The 17,734-nt window shown below is 43.0% G+C and overlaps 1 pseudogene; it reads right to left on the reverse strand.

The window, feature by feature from the left end:
* Positions 1 to 3,698: 3,698 nt before the first annotated feature.
* Positions 3,699 to 3,798, reverse strand: LOC129251043 (U5 spliceosomal RNA; annotated as a pseudogene).
* Positions 3,799 to 17,734: the final 13,936 nt, after the last annotated feature.

The raw sequence follows: 17,734 nt of genomic DNA on the forward strand, positions 1-17,734 counted from the left end.
ATGCCGGACATATGTTTAGTACGTCGGGGTCTATTCTGGATAAGTAGGAGTTTAACTTGCTACAGTATCCAGAACGTAGTTGTGCCAAGGTTACGCGCGACTCTCGTTGGAGCTCTTCGTCTGCGATGAGTGGTGGGTGGACTCCGCTAACGCCATTCGGGAGATTAAAGAAGTGGTAAGGATCTTCCGATGAATGTCGTTGATTGTCTGTCTGTACACTGTCCGATCCAGTAGCTATCGGTCGGTTTTGTCCTGGATCTCGTCCGCGTAATTGAGGAAGTGCCTCCTGACATGCCTGGGAGGTTGCTCAGGCTCACGAAGGTGTCTGCATGGGTGAGACCTGCGGTAACACCCTAGCAGGAACCACTTGCTGAGCAGTTTGTTATGCTCCTTTACAGGTAGCATATTGGCCTCGTCGTGTAGGCGTTGTATCGGGGACATCATAAGACATCCTGTCGTTGTCCTTATGCTGGTGTTTTGGCAGATCTGTAACTTCGTCCACTGCGTATCACTGGTTCCAGGCAACCAGACAGGGGCAGCATAATTTAGAACCGGTCGGCCTATTGCCTTTAAAGTCGACAGCAACATCTCTTTGTCTTTGCCCCAAGTGCTGGCGCCAAGCGACTTGAGGACCTTGTTGAGTTTTTGGACTGAAGTGGCAATAGCGGTAGTGTACGCAGAGAAAGAGAGCAAACTGTCAAAGGTAACTCCCAATATTTTGGAGTTGTTTACCGTCGGTATTGGTGTGTCATCGACTTTCACCTTAAGTTGCAGCTTGACCTCCTTGGTCCAGCTGGTGAAAAGGGTCGCCGTGGATTCAGTGGGGAAAGTTGTAAGTTCTTCGCAGTGCAGAAGCGAGAAAGGCTGGTGAGGTAGTCGTTTACCTTGGACCTCACGCCATCAATGACATTGCCCGACGCCATTATCGTGCAGTCGTCGGCGTAGGAGACCAGGGAGACTCCCTCTGGTGGCTGGGGAGTTTCGAGATGTAGAAGTTAAAAACCAAGGGCGAAAGGACACCACCCTGCTGAACTCTTTGCTTTATTTTCCTCTGTTTGGATGTTTGGTCTCGAAATGTCACCGAAGAAGATAGAATTTGATTCATATATAATCCCAACAAATGAATTAACAGCAGATAGATTCCGATTACTAGATGTAGATAATCGTGTTATTTTACCAATAAATTCACAAATTCGTATTTTAGTAACAGCCGCAGATGTAATCCATTCATGAACAGTACCCGCTCTTGGACGACTACTCAGGTAGTTCGCGGTCCACTTCTTCAGCCCTGACGTGTAGCGTGGCGTGGCTGACTGGTCGGTAGGTAGGTAGGCAGGTAAAATGGCAAGAGTGCAACAGGCACACTTCAAGTAGCCCTTACGTGCCGTGTTGATACCATAATGTGGACCATTACTTGTGCAAAGAAAAATTCTTGGGAAGAGAGCACCTTCTACAGCCATCCAGTGGAGGAGAGAAAATGGATCTAGGCTGGAAAATTTCTTCAAGTCAGTGAAAGTGTGCCACAGTTTCTTTCTCTGCGGGATCCCCACAGCTTCTGCAATAGGGGTTGTACGGAGTTCGAAGCTTCTCCCTGTGAGTACCAATCACCCAGTGACCAGTGAACACCGCAATGAGTTTGGAAATTGAATGGCGGGGGATTCCCATCACCTTAAGCGTTCTGTTTCTATCACAGTGTTTTCGAAATAGCACACGATGAGACAGAACTCCATCTTTCTTGCGCTTTTCTTAGAAAGAAATTGTGTAGTTTTCCTTTAACAACGGACAAAGGGACACCGATGTCTGAGAGGGGGACAGCTGAAACCGGTTCTGTCGACCCCTTCCTGGCAAGCTTGTCGGCAATTTCATTTCCCTCTATATTTCTGTGCCCAGGAACCAAATAAGGGAGATGTCTCCTGCTCGATCGAGATGTTTGAGTTCCTCCTTACAGGAGTTCACCAGAAGAGAGCTGCAATACGGCGACGACAGTGCCTTGATCGCAGCTTGGCTTTCGGAAAAAATATTAATGTCTCCCTCCTAACAGCGATCTTGAAGCATTTTGCATACCTGCAGGATCGCGAAGACCTCTGCTTGAAAAACGCTTCTCGTTTCCAGCAGGTTAAAGGAGACCGAAATGCTGGCTGATTTAGAGAAAACCCCTGCTCCCACTCCAGATTCCTTTTTGGATCCGTCAGTGTAAACAGTCTTGCCTGCTCGGAAAGATAGCCCTAGCACAACCCTCAAAACACAGTTTGCGGATGGAGATATCAGTGCGAATAACATAGAAGGAAGGGGAGATCTGCTTCAAGATGCTACTATGTCCTACAGGAAATTGTCTCCAGAGGCCAAGCTCTTTCAACGTGATAGCGCTCTGAGCAGCAATGGATTTAACCTGCAGATCCACAGTAAATATGTGCAGAATAACGTTGAGCGCAGCAGTGGGACTTGTTCTACAAGTACCAGTGATACCTACACATGCAGTTCTCTGCACTCTCTCTATTTTAGTGGCGTTGTATCCCTTCCGAAGAGCTACCCACCAAACTAGGCATCCATATGTTAAAATTGGAAAAACCGCTACGTTGTACATTCAAAGTACGACACGTGGCTTGAGACCCCATTTTTTGCCAAATATAGATTTACAGGCGTAGAATTCAATACTGGCCTTCTTCACTCGATTTGCTATGTGCAGCTTCCAGTGGAGCTTGGGGTCAAGTATTACATCAAGATACTTGACTTCCGATGCAAGTATAAGACACTGGTTGTTTAGTCTTGGAAACTTAAGAGGAGGAAGCTTGTGTTGACCCCGGGACCGCAACTGGCGGCCTAACTACTGAGTGGAGCCAGTGCACCTTCCAAATTTCAGCAATTACTGACGGGAAGGGTCCTGAGACCATTAGGACCAAGTCATCGGCATATGTTACCAGCTTAACTCCTCCCCTGTTTAAGCGAGTTAAAGCTTCATCCACAGCTACTAGCCAAAAGACAGGAGAGAGGACATCGCCCTGTGGTGTACCTCTATGAACGAGCCTAGTGATTCTATCCCCTCCTGCCCTAGGATGTATTTCCCTACCGCCAAGCAGGGACTAGATCCAGAGGTAGATAAATCTTTCTACCCCCAGCCGAATTAGAGCAGTGACAATTGACCCAGCCGTAATATTACAATTTTAAATGCGCCCTCTATGTGTATAAAGGCCGCTAAAGTGAATGGTTTTCCCTCTAGAGATTTCTCAACAGTCCCTACTACCTCATGTAAGGCTGTCTCGGTGGATTTCCCTTTCAGGTAAGCGTGTTGGGCTGGAGAAAGTCTGGTTTCCAAGTTCTCTCGAATGTGATAGTCGATTACTCTTTCGAACACCTTGAGAATAAAGGAGGTAAGGCATATGGGTCTGAAGCCCTTGGCCAAGACGTGGCCCCTCCTTCCTACTTTAGGAATGGTCTTCTTGGTTTTCATCCAGCTTGCAGGGACGTGGTTTAGCGAGATACACACCAAAGAGATCTTATGAAGAACGGGAACCTCCAACGGACGGACAGGACTGACTGTGTCGAGAGCCTTTTATAGATCCAATGCTACGAGGACAGTCCTCTCGGAGGGGCAGTGGTGGATGAGTCCGCGGTTTACCTGGGTGCTAATGACGGTGAGTGCAGTGGTGGTGCTTTGCACTCTTCGGAAGCCATGCCGGTGCGAGGATGGGGTCAGGTGTTTCTCATTTTAGACTCATTAGAGTGCTCCTCTCCTCGGAAATCTTTAGTAAAAGGCGAAATATTTATTCGACGCCAGAAGCCGAAAAGAAGCCAGAGTTTTGTTTTTTATTACACTGATTGGTGTGGATTTCTTATTCAGGGCTCTCCAACACATTAACTCTCATATCCAAATCAGCGGTGGAGTGTATCCCCGCTTCGGGTTTTCTACCCCCTAGTTTTCGATTGGATATTCAAATGAATTTATCGCAATTCGTTCTTTTCGGTTTTTTAAATATGGAGGGAGTACAAGTCCTGCCGTGGGGATTGAATACTATGAAACAGTGATCAGACACCGATACTCTATTTGGCACCATCCAATCTTCTACAGAAACAGTACTGCTCTCTGTCAACAGAGTAAGGTCTAGAACTTCCTCCCATCTTTGAAATCTATCTGTACTTGCGAAGATGAACGTCCGTTTGTTACCTCTATTACATATTACTAAGCTTAGTATTTAGAATAAAGTTAAGAAGTGACTCACCTCTATCGTTCGTTGCGCTGCTGTTCCATAAGGTATGTCTGGCATTCGCGTTACACCCGATCAAACAGATTTCCTGTTGGTACTGCTTAAAAGTGACTTTCAGTTCCCCCGGCGGTGCTTCGTTGTCGTTAGGCATGTAGGCTGAGACCAAAATTAGGTTCTGGAACTTAGGTTGCCGTAGCCGAATGGCTTGGAGCGTGACTACCAATCGGAATCCAGAGAGAACGTAGGTTCGAATCTCGGTGAGAGATCAAAATTAAGAAAAAGTTGTTTCGAATAGCGGTCGCCCCTCTGCAGGCAATGGCAAACCTCACAGTGTTCTTCTGCCATGAAAAAGTTCCTCATAAAAAATATCTGCTATTCGAAGTCGGCTTGAAATTGTAGGTCCCTCCTTTTGTGGAACAACATCAAGACGCACGTCACAAATAGGAGGAGGAGCTCGACCAAACACCCAAAGAGGGGGTACGGGCCAATTATATCCAGTTCCTTTATTTAAATTACCGTCATGTCTGGTGTGCTGCAATTGGAACATAGAAAAGCTTATATACCTTTCTTGATAAGAATGCGTCCCCTCTAATTACGTGCCTCTTTTCGGTAGAAAAGATTGTATGCGCTGCTGTTAAGCCACATGACTTTACTGTGTTTGACCCATGGCTCTTGGATGAGGCTAATATGAATATCTTGCCCACTGAGAAGGATATCTAGATTGCTGGTGGTTGTTTTTGAATGATTGAGATTTATCAGACGAATCTCAACATCCTTAATGGTACCGTATATGTATTTACCTCCATAAGTATCTGACTCGAAGCCAACCTCCTCTGTGTTGGGTCGCCTCGGAAGGATTTCATTTTGGCCATTCGAATGCCAAAGCAAATTTTGTTGTCCGCCTTGGACAATTCCTCCAATCATTCTTCACTGATGGTCAAAAGGAGAGAACGGTAGGTTTTATTGGCTTCTTCTACCTCAATCAGCTGCGATGTTGCCTGGTTTGTACATCGGCGGTAACCAAATGCGAGGTATGGATCTACTCGGGATCTCACTCCCCGCGATCAGCTTGAGCTTCAAGCCCGATACCGTGTCACTTAGCTTAGCGACACTGTCAAAGAGGAAATCCAGAGAAAACTAGTCTGAGTATTTGATTACCTTATAACCCGTAAAGGTTTCCGATGAATCAAACTCCGGATGAGGACCTTCGGGATTGTGAAGTGCGTAGTTCATTACGAGTCGAGACATTCCTACATCGATCTCCACATAATTATGCTGAACTGACTGCGGTGTTTTGGTGTCAACTTGTTGCTAATCCCCCTTTTTAGGCTTCTTGCTCATTACCGCTTTCATTATGAGAGCGGTTTCTTATTGGGCTTGACTAACGATGGGGGTAGCAGGTATGGGTGTACGTTCCTGGAACTTCTTGTACTTCTCTAGAACCGCCTCGTACCTTTGCTTGTCGACTTGGTCACGCTCACGCACTTTGCCGGCTGCTGCATTCTTGGCTATTCGTTGTTAAAAAATTTCGACACGTTTCGCAGCATCCCTCGCACGTACCCACCGCTACTAAACCAGCTGACGGTTGGTTTCGTCATCCATTGGATGGCGTCTGCCTTCAGTATTAAAATCAGTCGGCATGAAATGATGAGGTCAATGACTCCTGGCTCCCGGACTATTTCATATTTATGTATATGAGAATGTAAGTCGACACGAATGTTAGAAAATGACAAATATGTATGTGGTAAAGCTTATTACATAATATGGTATAATGACGAAAATCAAGCTGCAATGAGAGAAAAGTATTAAAATATTATAAATTAAATTATAATACTGAACTATGATATTAAACTACACAATTAATCTATAATTAAACTATATCCTGCAAATCAGATGCTGCTCCGAACGTCCTCCCCTCAGGGCTTCCAACAAATTCCTTAGTGGGGATGAGGCAGACTTTAACAGCTCGACGTGTAATGTCTGTGGATGTACGCAGAACAGGTACCCGTGCAACACGGTCCTCTCCAGGTGTGTCTTCGATGGCGCGCGCAAGAGGCCACTTAACAGGCGCTGAGTTTTTATCTTTAATGTATACCATATCGTTGATTTGCACATTGGGATGAGGGGTGCGCATTTTTTCTCTTTGTTGAAGAAGAGTGAGGTATTCTTCGCTCCATCGTTCAAAATAGCTGTTGGCAGTAAATGACACGCTGTCAGTGACCGAAACGATTGTAGTTTAGAAGCGTGATGTTAGGCTCAGGAACAGCTGTAAGCAGACCGCCAATAAGAAAATGGCCTGGAGTTAAAACATCAAGGTCTTCTGGATTTTCTAAAACAGGTAAAATAGGTCGAGAGTTAATTACAGCACAGATTTGACATACCATTATACGCAGCTCATCGGATCCAAGAATTGTAGAGCCAAGAGTGCGCGACAGGGGTTGTTTAGCCATTTTTACTGCGGCTTCCCACAAGCCGCCAAAATGTGGTGAACGAGGGGGTATGATTGGAATCTCAGTGTCCTTTGCCTTGCTCTGAAGAAAAGCGACCCTACTATATGCGCCAACTACCGGGGGATCAGTCTTATCGCCACCTCATGTAAGGTTCTGTTGAGGGTATTGTGTGGAAGACTAAAACCATATGCAAGCTCACTGATTAGACTTTATCTATGTGGTTTTAGACCTGCAAAACTGATTCGACTTTGCAAAATTATATTGAGCAACACGTCCAGCTCTATCAAGGTAAGGAAATACCTTTCCGCACCTTTCAATACCGCGCGAGGTTTCAGACAAGGCAACCCACTATCGTGCGACCTTTTCAACTTTCTTATAGAAGGGGTTTGCGGAGAGCCTGTGTTCTTCGAAATGAAACTGTTTTCGCCAAAAGTGTGCTGCTCCTTGCAAATGCTGATTACATTGACATCATAGGGAACTGCAAGCGAGATGTTACCGCAGCATTTTACGCTATCGAAAGAAGGTTAAATATAGTGGGTCTGGCGGTTAACGAGGGCAGGGCGAAGTATATGCTGTTCACTAGGAAAGATACACGGCGTTTTGGATCCAGCATTTCAGCGGACAACTGCACCTACGAAATCGTCAAGAAATTTATATATCTTGGCATTGCCCTTACAAAAACAAACAATATCAGCCTGGAGATAAACCGACGAATCACTTTTGCTAATAGGTCTAACTATGGTCTCAGTAAGCAAATGCAAAGCCGAGACCTCTCTCGACGGACAAAACTAACACTCTACAAGACTCATCTTGCCCGCACTACTCTATGGCACTGACGCATGGGTTGTGTCGCAGACTGATGCAGCAGCTCTTGCGGTATTCGAGAGAAGGATACTTCGGAAAATCTTCGGTTCTCTTCGAGTTTGCAATAACCGAATGAACCACTAGCTGAATGAGCTCTACGACGAGGTGGACATAGTGAAGAGCATCAATATTCAGCGTTTGCGATAGCTGGGCCACGTCGAGCGCATGGATGCATAAGCTCCAGCAAAGAAGGTGTTCTAATGGCAAGTTAGAGGACAACAACGTAGGGGAAGACCATGCCTCCGACGGAAGGACCAAGTTGCGGTAACCCTATTATCGCTTGTCGTAACAAATTGAAGAAGGTGCGCGCTAAATAGAGACGCCTTAATCCGGTCACGGATTGTGATCCTTAATCTGGCTATATAAGTAAGTAAGTAATTTAGGGCATGCGCAGTAGTTTTCCTACCTCTGAAAGGACAGAATTGCATTCGAATTGCCGCAAGTGCGGATGGTGTGTCTGCATGGCAATTCTTTTTATGAAAATGCATTATTCTGACTGATGTTAATTCGGAAGGATGATCGGAAGCCGCGCTTCGAAGCGCCAGGATATATGTTTTCGAATGTAAGATGCGATGATTTTAACGATCTTGCAATGGTGATAAACTTATGTACGTATCCAAAAATGCGTTGCATCATGATGAAGGACTTAACGGAAAGCGATATGTCGATTTGAATATTCATGGATACCAGAACTCTTTGACGAATTTCCGGGAGTTAAGTTTGGGGCACGCTGAACTTGGGCCAATTACACTCTTCCTCATGCATGAACGGGGGTCCATGCTTCCACAAGTTTGATTGTGGGAGTTCTTGGGAAGCGGCTCTTCTGTATAAGATGTCAGCAGGATTTAAGGAGGTGGGGACGTAACACCACTGCATACCTTCTGTAAGCTGCTGTACGGCACATACTCGGTTGGCGACGAATACGTCAAATTTAGACGGCTTTTCTTGTAACCAGGATAGTACCTAATCTGATCAGCCATAACAAGGACTCCCGAAAAGCGTCTGTTTAGTTATTTCAGCCATTAATTGTGCGAGTAAGGAGGTGGCACAAAGCTCCAGTTTAGGTACGGTTAGTGTCTTCAAAGGGGCGACACGAGCCTTGGAACAAAGGAAATGCACTTGAGCGTTGTCATCTCTGACTGGACGCGCATAAAAACAAATATCGAATGCTTGGAGACTGGCATCACAAAATACATGTAGTTCATGAGGGGCTCCAGGCTGCAATATGTAACGCGGGAATGATAAGTACTGTACATCTATGAAGTCTTTGCAAAAGGCCAATCTGTGTCCAGTGAGAGCGATAGACTGTCATCACATTCGACCTTGTCTCTCCACATCCGCTGTAAGAGAATTTTCGCCGTAGTCAGGGTGAGGCCGATTAAGCCTAACGGGTCGTAACAGCGAGCTATTGTAGATAATGCAGACCGCTTAAAAAATCTGGTACCTCCCAACGTTTTGATAATATTGCTACCGTCATCAAATTTAAGGAAGGTTTCCTTATTCGCATCAGAAATGTGATGAATAACGTCTGAGTTGTTGGAATGCTATTTCCGGAGATGAAATTTTCCACGGGCAAGGAGACTGGTGGTTTGGTGCATCATCTCTCGTTCTTCTTCAACTGAGCTTCCTCCGGAGATCAGGTTATCTACGTAGAAGGCGCGTTTAACAATTTGTGAACTCAAGGGAAAAGACGAGGAGGCTAGTTTATGCCATGCCCGTATAGCTAGGAACGCTGCGGGCTTCGTTCCATACGTGACCATAGTCTCGCCACAATACGCACTGAAACATGTTGTCGGGTGTAGGGACGCGAACGCAACAATACATCTTACAAGTGTCTCCAGTAAGTGCAATGGGAAACGTGCGAAAACGAATAAGTAGATACATCGAAAAGTTTGGGTTGAATGGTCGGCCCCGCCATTAGTATCTCCTTTAATGAAAAACCCGAGATTGTGGCAGCAGAACCATCAAAATCGACATTAAGCTTTTTTTTTTGAAGCTATCTTCCTTAACAACACAGTGATGTGATAAGAACTATTTGCATTCACGGACCTCCGCACCAGGGAGCAGCGATATGTGATTCAGTTCAACGTACTCCTTTATAAATGCCGAGTACTTTAGCTTTAAATCGGCATTGAGAGTTAACTTCCGCTCAAGGCTCTCAAATCGGCGCCTTGCTTGTGTAGATTCTGTGCCATTTTGCTGGAAATGCGCCTCGCAGTCGAGCTCCTCTTTTGTCGTTTTAGTGATTGGCTCAACGTGATCTACTTCCCAGAAGCGACGTACCAAATCGTCTTGTTGGGTATCAGCGTCGATGTCTCTCGAAGACCTTTGATTGGCGATAAATTACGAAAGCTTAGAAGTCGCCAAACCGAGAAGAGTTTTTTGAAGAACTCGAAATCCGGGCGCCAACCGTATCTTTCCAATACAAAGAAGTTCGAAATATAGTCCTGCTCCGATGAGTAAGTGAATACACTGTAGTATGTTGAAATCGGGATCACCTAGTTGCATGTTCGAAGGGACGCTCCAGTCCGCGATGCTCACTGAAAAGCCAGGTTGAAGTCAATGATTGTTTGCACAACGACAGAAGTGATGTGTGTTGAAAAGTCTGAAGCCCGCGACATCAGAACAACAGTTGACCGAATAGCCTTCAATTGACAGGTTGGCATCCCCGATGCCCGAAACTGCCACCGAATATTTGGTCCTACGAAGTTTTAATTGGTTAGCGAAATAAGTTGTGATACAATGGAGCTGGGAACCCGAGTCCAAAAGCGCCCGACATGGCACGGAGGTATCAGCACGATTTTTTACAAAAATTACTGCAAAGGCTAGAAGCACAGCATCAGATGGAGATCTCAAAGTGAGGGCATGAGCAGGGACAGATGATGTTGCAGCTATGGTGTTTGATTGCAATGTGGCTGGTTGCGTGACTGCGTCTGGCATAGAAGTTGAAGCGGAGGATGTGCGGTCAAAATGCAAAAGCGTGTGGTGTTTCAGTTGGCAAGCTCTTTAAGATCCAGATTTGCAATCTCTCATGTGCTGACCACCCTTTAGACAATTAAGTGAAAGCGAATGCTTCTTTGCTTCTTTTTGGCGAAGGTTTGGAGAAAGATTGGAAAATCGCTGACAGTGGTAAATTCTATAATCAGGGTACCGGCAAAACGTGCAACCACCTACTGAGGTATTTGAAGCGACAAATGATTTTCTTTTATTTCAGTTTTCCCGTTTCTGTCAACGTGATCCGTTTGGGTTTGTCTGGCATGCTCCACATTTTCGATGGTACGACACCGCTTTTCCAAACATGCAGCTAACTCATCTCACCATGGAAGCTCGTTGGTAGAGGAATTCTCTTCCGACTTGGATTGAGTAGCCTTGCCCAACTTATGGATTAGTACCTCAACTATGATGCAGTCAGCATCCTGTGACCCAGGCAACTGCAGCGCGCGTATGTGTGATCTAACTTTGTCCGTCAACTCCCGCAGTTAGCTTGTTATCAAAACGTTTTTTAAGTAAATCTGATGCATTTTTGTAATTAGCTTCGTTTATCTCCAGAGATTGGATATTGTCTAAAGCAGCACCACTCAAGCAGGAAGGCAGGTATTGCAGCTTATTGCTTTTCGTTAGGTTGCCATCGTTGTACACATAAATGACGGGGTTGAACACTCGGTGTAGGCGCCACTAAATTTAGGTAGCATTAGCAAAACCAAGCGAGAACGATTTCCATTCACGATGATCGACTGTGAGTCACCAGTGTTCACTCTAAATATTGAGCAGTGCTGACCTGTGCTACGTCTCCCAATCTCTCGTTGAAGGTTTGCCTTAAGTTTCACTAACGAAGCATCGAATTTGCAGGGTCGGTCCCTGACAATACACCCGCATTTCAATTTCTCCAAACTGGTGTGAGCGACAGTGAATGCTGATTTTAAATCACCCAATGATTCGACAATTGCCGCCGAACCGTACTCATCCATGCCTTGTAGCATTTAGTTGTGCATTTCTGCTGTTGTATGCTCAAGTCGACTAAAGACATAGTTTTCAGCTTTAAGAACGAAAAGCGATTTGAAGACGGTTACACACTTGTTGGTGCAGTATTTGGTGAATCATTTCTATAAAGACATGCCGAACGTTTTGCCTGAAGAAATTAACTGACCGATTATATCAATAGCGCACAAATGTATAGGCATGGTTCTATGTACACGAAAACCGTTGGAAAAGTGATCAAATAGAAAACGGTGCAAGTTAATTTTTAGCCGTAAATATAGTTTTCGGTTTTAACTGCTTTATTTTACAGGTCCCGTAAAAAATTACTAACGGGTTTATTCATAAAGTAGATATTAGGCACCACTACACCACAATAAGGAACTACCGTAACAAATATTTTCGAAGCCTTAACCAATATTTTTATGTTAAATAATTTTTAATAATTTTTTTTTATTTTTTTTTTTACACAAGTAAAACACACGACTATCAAGTCGGGGTTACCAAAATATGTTCGCATACCAATCTTTTTTGACAGCTATTATTTTTAAAATTAATTTAAACAGTTTTGTTTTCATAAAATTTATAATTTATTTCGAAATTCACAATTTACGTGGTCGTGTGTTTGCAATTTACAATTTTCACATTTACACCCGTTTTGGGTGTTTGGCCGAACTCCTCCTATTTGTGGCGCACTTCTTGAAGTTTTTTCACAAATGGAGGGACCTAAAGTTTTAAGCCGACTTCAGCAAATATTTTTTATGAGGAGTTTTTTAATGACAGAAATAAACTCGGAGGTTTGCTATTGCCTGCCGAGGGGCGACCGCTATTAGAAAAAACTTTTTCTTCCTTTTGATGTTTCACGGAGATCCGAACCTACGTTCTCGCCGAATTCCGAATGGTAGTCACGCACCCACCCATTCGGCTACGTCGGCCGTACACGATTTAATTAGTGCCGTATTTTCTGATATTTCTAAAAAGATTGGCGAGTAGTCAGAATACAGCAAACCTTCAGAAAGAAACAGATATTTGAATTTACATACATATATATTTTTATATTTGTTTTGTTCATAAATGAATTAATTTTAAAAGAATTAATAAAAAGACAAATTTTAATTTACAACTTTTTATTATCCAAAAAAAAAATACCATTAAAAATACACAACGGCCATGGGAAATACATGGGAATACAAATGCTATGTAAAATTCCATATTAAAATGTACAAAAATGTGTGACGTGGCCTCAGCATGAAAACGTGCGACGTGGCAGCCAACGTGTTAAATGAGAAAATGAACACACCGCAGCCTCTCATAAAGAGATCACGAAACTCACCCATAAAGTCCTCAACTTTGTCAACCACCAATAAAAAACAAACAACAACAACGAATTTGAGCCAAAGCAAATTACCAAACTACTGGCTCCGCGGCGATACAAAGTCCACAAATAAATTTGCATCTCTTGCTATTGTTGACGAAAATGAGAACAACGAAACAAATGCACAAGCGAACAGTGGGCAGAACACTGTTACTAATGCTCAAAATTTAAATAGCGAAAAAAATATTTATAATAAACCACCACCCGTATATGCGCAAGGTGTGGAATGCTTCAAGACACTAAAAAATGCTTAAAGTGCAATAGCAAATAGCAATTTTGTCCTAAAAATCCTAAGAAATAATGAAGTACGAGTTCAAACAAATGACTTAGGAACGCACACTCAAATACATCAAATGCTAAAACAAAAAGGGACAAAACTGCATACTTTCAAACCAAAAAATGAGAGGGGGTTCAAAGTAGTATTACGCAACATGCATCCTTCTGTGGACCAAGAAGAAATAGGGAGTGAAATAAAAGAAGAAAAAGGTCAGTAATATATTTAATATAACACAAAGAACAACAAAAAACCATTACCACCATTTTTTTATTGAACTGGAAACAAATACTAATAACAAAGACATTTACAACATAGACAAACTAATGCTCTGCATCGTATCGTTTGAGGCGCCACATCATAAAAGGATAATTGCACAATGCACGAAATGTTAGAAGTATGGACATACAAAAAATTATTGCACAAGAGACTCAGTATGTGTAAAATGTGCAGGAAAACATTTAACAAGCGAATGCAACAATCCGACCATTCAAGTGAAATGCGCACTATGTGGAGATAACCAATTACAAAGGCTGCGAAATATTAAAGCCATAAAAATTCAACGATTCCCACCTTTACGCAAAAAGCATGTCATAACAAACCAAAACACAAACATCACAAAATCAACCGTAATACCAGGTATAAGTTATGCTGATGCACAGGTAATAGAACCAAACTAACTATCAAACCTCAAAACAACAAAGGTATTGATTAACTCAATGACATAATTACAATGTTAATGAATAGCTCAGATGGACGAAAGTATGATATATTAATAACACAAAAACTCTTATCTGGAATGCAAATGGACTAGCTCGGCAATATTTAGCGCTGAAACGGTTTTTAATTGACAGAAAAATTTATATTGCGTTAATAGCAGAAACACATTTCACAGACAAAAGTTATTTAACATTTCCTGGATATAAATTATATGCAACTAATCATCCCGACGGAAAAGCTCATGGAGGAACAGCCATTATCATCAAAACAAACATAAAGCATACTGAAAGACTGCCCTATGTGTTACCTCACATCCAAGCAACGTCTATACAAATTGTTGACAACAGTGGACCCATATCAATATCCTCAATCTACTGTCCACCACGACCCTTGATAAAGACGGATGAATATGATGATTACTTTAAGACATTAGACAACAGATTCATTGCTGGAGGAGACTTAAACGCAAAGCAGACTGACTGGGATTCAAGGTTGACTAATAAAAAAGGTATATATTTAATTAACGCAATCCATAAAAAAATTGCAGGTTTATAAGTGCGGGTGAACCAACTTACTGGCCTACGGACGTTAAAAAAATTCCAGATTTAATCCACTTCTGTATAACAAAAAATATTAACCATAACCAGCTGAAGCTTAAAGCAAGTTATGAGCTATCTTCTGACCACTTGCCGATAATACTTAACTACACATCAAAAATTGATCCTATAGAGACAACATCCCAAATATTTACAACGAGGACGGACTGGGATGAGTATCGAAAACACATCTCCCAACGACCCATTCTAAGTACACCTTTGAAAACACAACTTGACATTGAGCGTAGCATCATACATTAGTGACATAGTTCTTGACGCAGGATTCAGATTCACACCGCAACAAAAACATTGCATACAAAAATTTTACATGACATTTCTATTAAGAAGCAAATCAACGAAAAAATAAAATTGAGAAAAAGATGGCAAACAACCAGATCTCCTGCAGACAAACAGAGGTAAACTTAGCCACAAAAAATTTGAAGGCTTGTTTTTGTGACATACAAAATAAGGAAATTGAAAAATATCTAAAAAATTTTACTCCTACACATGTCACATATTATTCCTTGTAGAAATGTACAAAAAAAATTAAAAACCACATGAAGCATCAATCCCCCGCTAAGAAAAGATGACAACACATGGTATTTTACAAATGATGAAAGAGTAGCGACATTGGGAAATTATTTTGAAAATGTCCTATCGAACGATGAATATAAACAAATTGACACGATTAGTAATGTTAGTACTGATCTTTTTCTTCTTAATTGGCGCGATAACCGCTTACGCGATTTTGGCCGAGATTAACAAAGCGCGCCAGTCGTTTCTTTCTCGTGCTAACCGGCGCCAATTGGACACACCAAGTGAAGCCAAGTCCTTCTCCACCTGATCTTTCCAACGCAGAGGAGGCCTTCCTCTTCCTCTGCTACCACCAGCTGGTACCGCATCGAATACTTTCAAAGCCGGAGCGTTTGTATCCATTCGGACGACATGACTCAGCCAACGAAGCCGCTGAATCTTTATTCGCTGCGCTATGTCTATGTCGTCGTAAAGCTCATACAGCTCATCGTTCCATCGTCTACGATGTTCGCCGTTGCCAACGTGCAAAGGTCCAAAAATCTTACGCAGAATCTTTCTCTCGAACACTCCAAGCGTCGCTTCATCGGATGTTGTCATCGTCCAAGTTTCTGCGCCATACGTTAGGACGGGCATGATGAGAGTCTTGTAGAGTGTTAGTTTTGTTCGTCGAGAGAGGACTTTACTGCTCAATTGCCTACTTAGTCCAAAGTAGCACTTGTTGGCAAGAGAGATTCTACGTTGGATTTCAAGGCTGACATTGTTATCGGTGTTAATGCTGGTTCCTAAATACACGAAGTCTTTTACAACCTCAAAATTATAACTGTCAACAGTGACGTGGGTGCCGATACGCGAGTGCGCCGACTGTTTGTTTGAAGACAGGAGGTACTTCGTTTTGTCGTCGTTCACCACCAAACCCATTCGCTTTGCCTCTTTATCCAGTTTGGAGAAGGCAGAACTAACAGCGCGGTTGTTAAGGCCGATGATGTCAATATCATCGGCATACGCCAGCAATTGTACGCTCTTATAAAAAATTGTGCCTGAGCGATTAAGTTCTGCGGCTCGTACGATGCTCTCCAACATCAGGTTAAAGAAGTCACACGACAGCGAGTCACCCTGTCTGAAACCTCGTTTGATATCAAACGGCTCGGAGAGGTCCTTCCCAATTCTGACGGCGCTGCTGGTGTTGAGCAACGTCATCTTACATAGCCGTATTAGTTTTGCGGGGATACTAAATTCAGACATAGCGGCATACAGGTAACTCCTTTCCGTACTGTCGAATGCAGCTTTGAAGTCGACGAAAAGATGGTGTGTGTCGATTCTCCTTTCATGGGTCTTTTCCAAGATTTGGCGTATTGTGAATATTTGGTCGATGGTAGACTTTCCAGGTCTGAAGCCACACTGATAAGGTCCAATCAGTTGGTTGACGGTGGGCTTCAGCCTTTCACACAATACGCTCGCTAGAACCTTATAGGCGATATTTAGAAGACTAATCCCGCGGTAATTGGCACAAATTGCAGGATCGCCCTTCTTATGGATTGGGCAGAGCACACTTAAATTCCAATCGGCAGGCATGCTTTCATCCGACCATATTCTGCATAGGAGCTGATGCATGCATCTTACCAGCTCTTCGCCGCCATGTTTGAATAGCTCAGCCGGCAGTCCGTCGGCGCCCGCGGCTTTGTTGTTCTTTAGCCGTGATATTGCTATTCTCACCTTGTCATGGTCGGGTAACGGAACGACAATTCCGTCGTCAACGATTGGGGTATCGGGATCTTCACATTCTCTATGACATGCGCAGCTGTCCCTCCATAATTTAAGATTGCTCTGTACGTCAGTCACCAGATCGCCGTCTTTGTTCTTACAGGACAACGCCCCGGTCTTAAAACCTTCTGTAAGCCGCCGAACTTTCTGGTAAAATTTTCGGGCGTTGTTCCTATTGGCCAGCATCTCAAGCTCCTCGCACTCACGTATTTCGGCCTCTCGTTTCTTCTGTCGGATAATACGTCTTTCTTCCTTTTTCAGCTCTCTGTAGCGATCCCACATGGCTCGCGTTACGCCCGATCGCAGCGTGGCTCTATAGGCGGCATCTTTTCTTTCGGCGGCAGCATGACATTCCTCGTCGTACCAATTGTTTTTTCGGGCATCATCCACGCTTTTAACTCTAATTTGAATTACTCTATTTGTATCTTAATTTTTGTTATAATTCTGTCCTGAGGTAGTTGACTATGACTGATCCTTCGATTTGCTATTACTTCATTATAGGTCCCTTTGTCATTAAAACTTATTTTCTACTTTTCAGTTCGATTAGCAATAAAAGCGTGTTTTTTAGTTTTTTTAAGCTATATTTTATTTTCTACTTTTTAGTTAGATTAGCAATAAAAGCGTGTTTTTTAGTTTTTTTTTAACAATTTTTTTTTTAGTATATGTAGGTGTTTACGAGTAATATACTATTACACAACCGCACACTAAATACTAACCTCAATGGTGGTGTGGAAACTAAAAATTTCCCAATTTTTGTTTAAAAAAATACCCAATTCATGTTTCTACCGGTATGGCAATATTGGCAAATGTTATAAAAAATGCACATTTTTCAGCGCTCTCACGAGAAAAAGAGTTTCCCATCTAGTCATGTATGTTGTGTGTTCCGAGTCGATCAGATTTTTAGAAGCCAGTGAAAATTAAGCTCAAAGATTCCGTTACAGTCATTCATACATACAACCCGAGCTAATAAAAGTGTGTTAAAA

The sequence above is a fragment of the Anastrepha obliqua genome, chromosome 6 (genome assembly GCF_027943255.1).
Source record: "Anastrepha obliqua isolate idAnaObli1 chromosome 6, idAnaObli1_1.0, whole genome shotgun sequence".
Lineage (NCBI taxonomy): Eukaryota > Metazoa > Arthropoda > Insecta > Diptera > Tephritidae > Anastrepha > Anastrepha obliqua.